Genomic DNA, 11,798 nt, shown 5'->3' with positions numbered 1-11,798 from the left:
ATTTTTGGACACAATAGTCCTCGAAAAAACCTAATGCAGGAAAATCAGTGTAGCAGTTCTGAGGGTTTATTATTAAGCAGGAGAAATATCTGAATACAACTCTAGGATGTTCATCTAGCAATCCTTTACAGAGAAAAGACTTGTGGAAAATCTAAGTGAGTTTTACCTCACTTCTCCTGGTAGAATTTTGGTTGATCCGCCACAAGACGGGCTGACCTCGGCAATTTCTGCGCTGGCTCTACGTCAGCTTCTCTACCTCTATGTCAGCTCTCCTGGTTGTTCCAGAAGTTCCGGCAGTTCAGGAAGTTCTAGATTCCACGTGACAGGTAGATTTTTTGTGTCAACTCTCCCGGCTACTATGTTGCCTCTGCATCAACTCTCCCAATTGTTCCAGTAGTTCCCCGTAGTTTCAGTTGTTCCGGAAATTTTGGATTCTGCGTGACAGGAAGCTTTTTCGCGTCAGCTCTCCCGGCTACTGCGTTGCCTCTCTGCAAACTCTCTCCACCTCTTTGTTTTGTATTTTCCAGAAAGTCCTTCTCCCGAATTCTCTCTACCCCTCAGCTCCAAGATCTCCCCCATTGATTTTCGTCTTGAGAACTTCTCACCTTAGAAAATCAATTTCCTCAATCTCTCTGTGTGTGTTTCCAAATGAACCCCAAGCCTCCATTTTATACTTTTAATGTTGAGTCTTCAACGGCCGAGATTAAGTCTATAATCAACGGCTAAGATTAAAACATGACTTGATATGCCTTCTAGATCATTCTCACCCATATTTTGATTAATACCCATTAATATTTTAATTTTCCTAAGTTTAGACTTAGGAACCCCATTAAAAATATTAATTATTTTAATAAAATACAATCCAAGTGGAATTTCACCAAACGGTTTCTGGATTTTTTATAACTCATGTGTGTTAGCCTCTCCACCAATTTTCAAGGCTAGATAACTTCCGATGCTACCAAAAACTAACACTCCCTCTTAGTGAGGAAAGTGATCTAGCAACAGTGCCCACCTACATGTTGATCTGTTTCTGAAGCACCTCCTTTCTGCATTGTTGCTGCCACCAACACTATGTTGTTGGTGCTACTGTACTTCTTCCCATGACACTGTCATTGCCACTGCTACATTTGTACTACAGCGCCCTCTCAACTGCTGCATTTGCTATGCTACTAACACTGCAACTCAGTTGTTGAGAGAAGCAACTGAAAAACATTCAAAATTAGTTGAACTTAACTGTGTTCAACATAATACAATGAATGTTGGAATCTGATTGTTACTGATTCTAACCCTCTGAATCTTCTGCACTACAACTGACTCCTGCACTGTGCCAACTGCACTACTGCCAACCTTTTTCTATGCTTATCAGTCTTTGGTCCCAAGCTACTGCATCTGCCCTCCAACGATCCACTGCATCATCTGACACTAATTCCATCTCGCTCCTACTAAATCTTGGGCTCCCGTAGCAAGGAATTGATCCAGGAGGTGGACTCCTCAAGGATCCTGCCCACATGTAGTCCTCCAGACTACAGCTCAATATCGCCCCATCTCTCTCTTGGAGATGCATGGGCACTCATTTCAAACTCATCCTCGTCAATATTTTTTGAAGCAGCCTTAGGATCATGTTTCTCATCCTTGTCCTTTTTCTTCAAAGGACACTGGGATGCATAGTGGCCCATCTCACCACAACTGAAACATTTTACCTTTGAAATGTCCTTGTTTCACTTCAACTTCTGGTGTCCCTTCGATGCTAAATCTGTGTTTTCCTCCTCTTCCTTCGTCTTTGTGCCACTCCCATTGTTTCCATTGAGGTTGACCTTTACTAGGTCCCTCGTTAACTCCTCATGTTGAAGAGCCACCCACATCTCCTCCCTTGAAGGTAGGTTTTCTCTGCCCAATATGCTTTGGACGAAAACTTGCCATTCATTCGAGACCCCATTCAAGGCTATCCTAACCATCGTGGTTGACTAAGGAGTGGACCCCACTGCAGAAAGTTGGTCTCTAGTGTCCTGAAGACGTTGAAGATAGAGGTTCACCCCTTCTCCTTTCTGCATCAAGGTCCACTTCAACTTCTGCTCCAAATGCATCTTTCGTTGTTCGAAAGAGCCTTTATACAGAGAATACAAGGCTTCCCACATCTCTCGGGTTTTATCCTTTCCCTGCAAGTGTGAGACCACATGATCTCAAACTCCATCGAGAATGAGCCTCTTTTCCTTCCCCTGCTCAGCCTTGTACTTCTTCTTTTGATCGTTGTCAGCAAGAACAACTACAACACTATTGACATAGGCCTCAAGATCATATTCCTCCAGAACAGCTAAGATTCTGGTCTTCCATATGACATATTTGGAAGCTCCTTCCAACCTGTCCTGATCTCTGAGCCCATGTGATTTCATCTCACCCAACTGTCGAACTTACTCCTCTAGTCGCTACTTAGCACTACTCGATTGCTCAGCAAGTGAGAAATTCGAACTTTCTAGCGGAAAGTTCTCCGAGGAGAAAATTCCCCTTCTACGTGTCTTCATTATTTTCCAATGGATTTCTGCCCCGGCAGAAACTGCGCCCTTCAAGCACTGTGTGAGGCTCTGCATCACTCCCTCTTCCTCTGCAAACTCACGAACTGGAAATCGTACCTCTCTGTCGTCTCACTAAGAGAGAGATTTCCTTAGATCTGCTTCCCAGCAAGGACTGCGCAATCCCTTCAAGGGGATTCGAATTGTTGCTAAGTGCAGCTCTCAGCCTCAATACTCAGCACTGGATCTGTTCTTCCTGTCTCAAAATCAATGCTCTGATACCATGTGAAAAATACTACACTTGAAGGAACCCCTCTTGCAGAAAATCTAAATCTACTTAAACTACTTGATTTTTAAATTACATTCCTCAAATTGAATACTGAAGCAAATTACTTTTGCAACCTACACTAATTAAATATTTGATCTCATGAAATAGAAAATAGAGCAAAGAACAAGATACGTAGGACACACTTATTTTTGGACACAGTAGTCCCTTGAAAAACCCAATTCGAGAAAAATGTTGCAGCAGTTCTGAGGGTTTATTATTATGTAGGAGAAATATTTGAATACAAATCTAGGATGCTCATCTAGAAATCCTTTACGAAGAAAATACTAGCGGAAAATCTAAGTGAGTTTTACCTCACTTCACCCGATAGAATTTCGGCTGACCCAGCACAAGACTGGCTAATCCTAGCTATTTTTGCGCTGGCTCTGCATCATCCCTGCGTCACCTTCTCTACCCTCTCTGTCATCTCTCTCGATTGTGCCGACAGTTCCAGTAGTTCCCAGAAGTTCCAGCAGTTCTGACAGTTCTAGATTCTGCGTGACATGAAACTTTTCTATGTCAGCTCTCCCGGCTACTACGCTGCCTCTGCATCAGCGCCCCTGGTTCTTCCACAGTTCCAGCAATTCCTGGAAGTTTCGGTTGTTCCGGTAGTTTTGGATTCTGGGTGACAGGAAATTTTTCTACGTCATCTCTCCCGACTATTGTGTTTCCTCTCTACAAGCTCTCTTCGCCTCTTTGTTCTGTATTTTCTGGAAATTCCTTCTCCCAAATTCTCTTTGCCCCTCAGCTGCAAGATCTCCCTAATCGATTTTCCTCCTGAGAACTGCTCACCTCAGAAAATCGATTTCCTAAATCTCTCTATGTGTGTTTCCAAATGAACCCCAAGCCTCCATTTTTATACTTTTCCTATTGAGTCTTCAACGGTCAAGATTAAGTCTCTAATCAATGCCTAAGATTAAAACATGACTTGATCCATCTTCTAGATCATTCTCACCCATATTTTGATTAACACTCATCAATATTTTAATTTTCCTAAGTTTAGACTTAGGAACCCCATTAAAAATATTAATTATTTTAATTAAATACAATCCGAGTGGAATTTCACCAAACGGTTTCTGGGTTCTTTATAACTCATGTGCCTTAGTCTCTTGTTGACAATGTTGGACCCGCCAACATTGAGGAGATCTCCCCTATATGAAGTCCCAACTAGGCCTGACATTGTTTAGTGTAGGAGTCTCATCCGATACGATGGCCTGGTTTCCATTATCTTAAAGATATGCCTTAGCTCTTGCTTGTCATCACGTGAGAGTGGTTTGCTTTGTCTCCAAGCAGTGAGGTTCGCGTGCTTGGTGAGTGCTAGTGTTACTGGTGTCAAGGTTCTTTCACCGCAGAGGGAGAGGGTGGAAGTGAGTCTCTAGTCAAAAGGGAAGAGTCCCAACTCTGTCGAAGACACGCAACACAATAGGACATGCGCAACTTCCGACAGAGTAGCCCACATGGATGTGGCAGTCACAAACACACAATGAATGGATAGCACGTACAACACCCAACGGAATACTCCACGCGAGTGCGATGGTCGTTATAACAAGTTTATGGGAATGGTTCTGTCTAGTGTCTGACAAGGTAGCCCACATGGGCAAGACAATGTTAACAACTTATATAACATGTTAGTGTCAGTGCCTTCACACTGCCATCAGTGATCAAAATTCACTCTTTTGCATTCATATTAGGAGTCCCATTCTCAATGAGTTGCATTCCATTAGGTCATGGATCAGCTGATGGTAGGATACATTCCAGTTTTTTCTCTCATGACACATATCTGCTGACTTCTTTTCATGTGTGATTCAGTCAATGGTTCAAGTTCAGGTTCATTTTTAGTTTATTTCATTAAATAGGTCTTCGGTCTTAGGGTTATAGTCTCATTAGGTATTAGGGTTTTACCATGGACAAATTTTCAGTAACCATTGATTAATAATGGTCAGCAGACACATGAGGAAGACAATAATCATCAGGAAACTTTTAATTTCATAATTTGTAAATTTAATAAGTTTTTCACCTCAAAACCAGTTTGAGGTGAAAACAGAGCATTGTTTTTTATTTGTAATTTCATGTAATTTTATCATTTCTCATATGTAATTAATGGTCTCATGCTGCTCCTGGTCACTTGCTGATATTTCCAAATACATGCCACTGCAAAAGCAAAAGATCACCAAGCATCAGTTTACCTATTTCCAACAAAAAGTCAAGCATCCAAAAAACAGAGTATTTGAAAAAAGCCAAAAGACATTATAAAGTGGGTTTTGGAGAGTGAAAAATCAAAAGTGCCAAAGCCATATAAAGGTCATTTCTCTCTCAAGTTATTTCATTGTTTAAATTGAGTTTCATGAGCAAAAATGCGATTTTAAGGTTTTATTGAGCGAAAGGAGGGAAATTGTTGTGTTTTTGGAGAAAATTGTTTGGCGCTACGCATAGGAGCAGCGCTACGCACCTGGGATTTTTCTCCTGTGTTATATTGAACTGCGCTACACACAGGAGCTGCGCTACGCACCTGGGAAGTGCACTACGCACCTGACAGTTGAGTTAAAAATTGTTGCAAATGGCATCAAAACGCCTCAAAACTCCCAAATTCCTCCATTGCAAGTGGCATCACTTTTCTTGCTGAAAATAATTGTTGCATCAGTTTTGGGTTGTGTCGTCTCTCAAAACCATCAAACCCTAATTGGCACTAAATTATCTCATATATTGTAAATACACTCATTACTGTTGTCCCATATCATCTTTTACTACTTCCCTAAACCCCATATTTCCTCCATCCTCTCATACATAATTCCCTAAACCTTTCCCTAATTCCCAAATCCTATACCCATACATCCCAAACCCTATACAATACTCCCAAACCCTACACTATTCACTAACCCTATTTACTCCCTACATCCCTTTCCCATTCTTGTTCACCCTCACCTATTTTCCTATTTAAAATCTCTTCATACTCATTCTTACCTTCATTCACCAATCCACCACTCTTCAGTCACCACAAAGAGAAACAGTAGTACAACAATGGAGATGGATAGTGAGTATGAAATGGAGGAAGAAACCCATAGTGACAGTTCCAGGGAGAGAGACACTCAGGGAAGAAGGCCTCATAAGGGAGGAAAACATATCAGAGAGGAGCCCACCAATTTGAGGGAGCTACAAGTCTACCCATTTGCCCTTTCCTATTTTAGACATCATTCATGTTTCAATTTTTGTAAAATGGTGGAAAGGGTTAAATCTCATCATGAATTAGAAAGCTTGTTTGTGACACATTTGGATAACAATGAGGTACACCTTGCTGGAGTCACATTCACTTTGTCACCAGTTGTCATTTCAGAGGCTACAAGTATTCCAAATGTGGGTGAAACGTGGAACAAAGGTCAGTACATGGACAGGGTGTACTCTGAGCCTTACATTAAGGCTAAATATCATAACAAACTCAGTAGAGTATTCCCCTTTAAATTCTTGGAGGATAGGTTTGCTCCATTGATGAAGATCATCATCAAGTACTTTACTTGTGAAGGTAGGTTTCCCAACTATATGCCTACCACATTAGACTGCTGATGCATTTCACTAGGGTGAGAATGATGAATATCCCCTACTTCATATTCAGAAACATTGAGAAGATGGCACTCATTGTAAAGAAGAAATCATACCCCCAGCAGCTAACCAGCATCTACCACTTCTCTGTGATTAAAATCATTGTTTTACATCAACTGAACCTACTTAACATACCATGGGAGACCTTCATTTCTCATGAAATGTTCAAAAGCCCTCAAGTCTTTTCATCAGTGCCTCAAGAAGAAGGTGGACCTTCAGGACAGCAAAAGGTCCAAGAAACTGAAACTGTGGGAGTGCCAGTGTTTGTGACATATGAGAGGGGCACTAGGAAACTTTTTGCAGCTGCCAGGCGAGTATTATCTCCACAAGGTGTGGAAGGGGTCTTGCCTTCATCTTTAGGCCACAGGGAAATGTTATCTCCACAAGGAGTGGAAGGGGCTTTGCCTTCATCTTCAGCTAAACAGGTGTAGGTTGGGCAGCACAGCAAGGACAAAGGTAAAGGCAAGAAAAAGATGCATGAGAAGGATCTTAGTGATGGGCAAGAGAGAGATTTTCACCTTGTTGATCATGAGGAGACACAAGGAGTTGATGTCATTGATTTGGAAACTCAAGGTACAAAGATTACTAAAGACATGATCATCAAGGAGCAAGAGGCTCAGATACAAGCCTTGTTAGTCAATTTAGAGAGGGCAAAGTGGATCATCAATTATCTAGAGCAAGAAAACAAACAATTGACCAACAAGCAAGTCCTCATGGAGTTACAAATGATAAAGGAAGGCAGGCAAAAGATCAAGGAGGCCAATGTTCCATTAACCCCTATTGAACAAGAAATTGAGAATGATAGGGAAACATGGCTTGAGAGGGTCAATATACACCTTGAGGGGCTGCTTGAGAAGGCCAATAGAGACAAGAAGATGCTTCGCCACATGGCCTATCACTATATGACCCGGAACAAAATATGCAATATAAGGATGAGGAAACTTAAGGCAAGGTTGAGAAAAACCTTGAAGAGCAAAAAGGAGCATGACAAGCTAAAAATCTTGGTTGAGGCCTCACTAGCCCATCAAAGCAATTAATGAGAGTGCCTTGTGCCAAATTTGTGCAATTTTTGGTGAGTTTTTGTCATTTTGAAATTTTCCAACACAAAATTGCATTAGGTGCATAGTGCCACCGGCGCTACGATTTTTACTGGGAGACTTTTTGGAGAAATGGTTTGCATATTTGGATTCAGCATGATGAGAGCATCAATCCTTGAAAGTTTCAGCAATTTTGGAGAAAAACTTGGTCACCTAAAGGTCAAAAAACCATCAAAAAATGACCTCTCTGCCTCTTTTTGGACACATAGAAGCAGCCTTGGGAGATTCCACTTTTGAGGGGGAAATGACCTCCAAATGCAAAAATTCAAGATGTTCCAGAAACTAGACAGGAATACCTTTCCAATGAGCTATCTTGGGCTCAATTTGGCTAAGGGGAAGGCCTCCAAAATTAGTTGTGAAGTGGCGCTATGCACTTGGCCAGTGGCGCTACACATAGAGCCAGTTTGCCCAAAAATCCAGTTTTCGCCTAGTTTTTCTACAAGTTGACTTTTTCTCTCATCATGGATGAATTTATGATTGTAAATGATGCTATGCTATGTAAATGTAATTGTAAAATGACCTTAGAGGGTAGATTCATCATTTTGAGGTGGTTTGGGGGTCAATGAATCAATTTCCATGCTTATAGAGGCAAGTTGTTTGACTGCCTATATTCCAGTTCTTAGTTGGGAAATGGTTGAAAATGCCCCTCTTCTCATGGATTCGACCCCTGAAGGTCAGAATGAGTGGTTTGGTTGTCTATATTATGTATTTTCTTCCTCATTTGTAAAGGTTGGACTCTCTTGGATGCTCTGAGCTACATTGTACATCTCTACAGCAGTTTGGCAAGGAAATAAACCAGGATTTGCAGCTATTTTTGTGTGATTCTTGTGGTAATGTGTTTTTGCATTGTTTCTCCTTATGTCATTAGTTTTTCTCATGTGTTATATGTGCCAAAACCTATTTCATTTTTCTTAACTAAATGAAATTAAGATAGATAGGTGGAATACATTGGTAACAGTGCTCTGCCTTGGAAATACATTTAGCTTTTGATATTTTCAACTATATGAAGAGGACTCATGATCCTTGCATGCCCTCCTCAGCTCCTCACCAGTCTTATACCTACCATCCACTCAATTTCAAGTTCCAAAACACTTACCTACCTCGCCCCATAGAACACCCTGCATTCCTGACTTGATTTCTCGGACCCAAAGCTGCCTGCTCCATTTGATCCAGCAACAAAACCTTCAAAATCAACCAAAAACCCTAGAGCTATTATACCTATCCTAAAATCAATATTTAATTCAGTGATCTCAACTGAGGTTGACAAGGAGAGAGCCCTCTCCCGACCTAGTAGGGCTAGCTACTAGGTTAAGCTTGGTTTGTGGTTACCCTATAATTGCCTCCCTTCAGCGTGAGGTCAATCTAGGCTCTAACAAAACACATTTTCATGAGCATATGTATTAGAACAACCGAAATAGCTCAATTGTCTTAAAACAATTTAAAGCAACATGCATTACAAGTGTTCAAATAATAGTCTTACAAACAATTACAATACATCTGCGCAAACGTGTTGTCTTGTTAAAAGGATTTTGAATTAAGCGAAATTTCAAACACACATCGGTACGCCATACATCACTAACCCCGTAAGCAAGGCATTGGAGCCATTGATCACTCCTCAAAGAAAATATTATAGACTCACAAGGCTATGTGGGAGAAGCCAAGGTGAAAAGTCTTTTGCATGTACAAATGAGGGGTATTTATAGCCAAGGGTGAAACTGACCCTTTTAACTATTCAACTTCCCTCATGACAGTTTTACTTACATGACTCTTCAACTTTACATGTGGGTCTCTTGGACTTCCACGTTACATTACATTGATTACAACAGTATGGCCCACGGTAGTGATGTGGCCGAGATGACTCATGACACGACTCGACACGATAGCGCTGGTATGTTCATGTCGTTGCTGGTGTCCATGTCGAGCTGCAGTGTTGCTAAGTTATGGATGTTCCCTTGTTGTATCATAGCTTCATCTATGCATGGAAAAGTATGCGAAGTCTTTGATGGTCTTGGTGTTCGCTTGATTTTTGCACGTGCATGTTCCTCCTTCCCTTGTACTTTTACATGCTTCATGTGTTCATCTGTTCGCAAACAAATATCCTTGCATGCATTCCTCGTTCGTCTGTTCGCGAAAAAATCTCCTCGCATGCATTCCTTATTCATTCGTTCGTGAACAAATCTCCTTGCATGTGCTCTCCTTGTTCATCTCGTTCGACGTCGCATCATGTCTCATCCATGCACCTGTATCTGCAATCACTCATGACGATACAACATCAAGTCCAGAAATATCTTAATCTACGATGATGCATTATCCTTCGCTTTCATATACAGGTGACCGAGAGAGAGGACAAGGCTCTTGAAACTGTGCAAGGCAGATTTCAAGTCAGGATGCGGACTCTGAGCACTACCGGTGAAAATTGCGCAGAGATCACTAGGAGACTGAGATGGAAAATCCACATCAGTGGTGACTATCCGCGGGATTTGGCTCGAATGGAGGGCATATCTGCGCAATTTTTTGAGGGAATCATTGTAGGTAGGAGAAGGGTTGGCAGCAAAAACTATGCAATTTCTCTGGGGAGCTGGCAGCAGGCTGCAGGAGGCTTGCTCGGAAAAATTGCGTAATTTTTTTGGGGAACTGGTTGCGAGCTGCAGGAGTCTACTGGAAAAAATTGCGCAATTGCTAGGAGGCCGGCCTGTTGAACATCCTTGTGCAGTTTCTGATCTGAGTGAGATGTAGGGCAGCTAGATGACTGCTCATGAAAACTGTGCAGTTTTCTAGGCGAGCAACAAGTCAGCTAACTAGGTGACTAGCTGGAAAAACTGCGCAATTCTTTGAGAGAGACAGTAACCGACACAAGGTGTTTGTCCGTCATGTCTGCAGAGTTTCTTCAGTCAGCGGAGCGAGCATGCCTTGTAGCTTTTGCACAATTTTTTGGGGGAGTGAGTCCCAGCGTCACTATTCAGTCAAACTCTCTCGTTGACCAGCTGGAGGCTTGGTTTATGTGCTTGCGGGCAATGCAGATTGAAATGGCTTGTTGAATGATTTCTGCATTGTTCTGGGTGATAGTCAGTCCAATTGATTTCTGCATTGCGTAGTCCAGGCTGCCTGGGAGACAACCTCAATATCTGCACAATTTTGGGCAACAATAGATGATCACTGAGGGCCAAAACTGCGCAATGCAGCTTAGCGAAGGTCCAGTTGTTGGAGGGTGATCCGGTCGTCAAAATTGTAGAAAAATGACTAAGTGTGTGGGTGAGGGAATTTGTGCATACACGACCTTTCAAACACACACTCAACATGACTCTACGACAAGACACCTCAAACCACCAAGACAACATATACTCAGCGTCACTGATCGATGGTGCAAGCGACAAGCGCGAAACTTGTGATAGATCGTTGAATGAACGCGATGATGCTTACACGACAATGCATACACCATCGTGTGTGAGTACGATAAATGTGTACATGGAAAACACAAGTCAAACAAAACCTTCAACATCACCAAAACGAGGTCGCAAGCATGAAAGCAATCAACATGCGAAAAATAACAATGTGTCAAACAAGTGAAAAAGAAGCAAGACATGTAAAAGAAACACATGAGATTATTTTTCGTGTTTGTGCACATGCATGTTACTGAGGACAGGGTGATATTACAATGACAAGAAGTCCTGCAAAATCAACTAAGAGGTGTACTTTGAAATATGTTCCTTACCTACCATACTTACCCTCAAGACGATCATGCATCCGACGAAGTTTGCATGCGGTCCTGATCTTTTCCATTACTCGATTCCTTGGTCCTCCTCCTCAACTCCTTGGAAGCAATTTCAACATGTCACCTTTTCCTGTAGTCATTGAGAGGTAGATATGCACAATTTCAGCTGACAGCGACTGTTGCCAGAATGAGGCCCTGGGAGGCCCGTCTGTGCAATTTCTGCATGCAAGACCAACAAGACAACTTGGACAACACTACATAGTTTTGAGGCTCAAAACACTCCTGCAGGACAGGGGTCCTGGGAGGACACCTCTATGTAATTTTTTAGTGTAGTCCAGCTGGACTACTCTACGCATTTTTGAAGAGCAATGTTGGTTGCTTGAATGCTATGCGCATTTTTCAAGAGCAGTGTTGGTTGTGGTCTCTACGGGCTACGGAGTTTCAGCAGGCAAGGGAGGTTTGTGTCTCTGCGCACTATGGGGTTTCAGCAGGCAAGGGAGGAAGCTTGATGGTTGCAGAAGCAAAGCACACAGTTTAGGGAAGCTAGATGAGGCTAGGTTGCT

This window comes from Pinus tabuliformis, chromosome 6 (genome assembly GCF_031772625.1).
Source record: "Pinus tabuliformis cultivar Carrire ecotype Pingquan chromosome 6, CPIR1, whole genome shotgun sequence".
NCBI lineage: Eukaryota > Viridiplantae > Streptophyta > Pinopsida > Pinales > Pinaceae > Pinus > Pinus tabuliformis.
Note: the sequence above shows the minus strand (reverse complement) of the source record.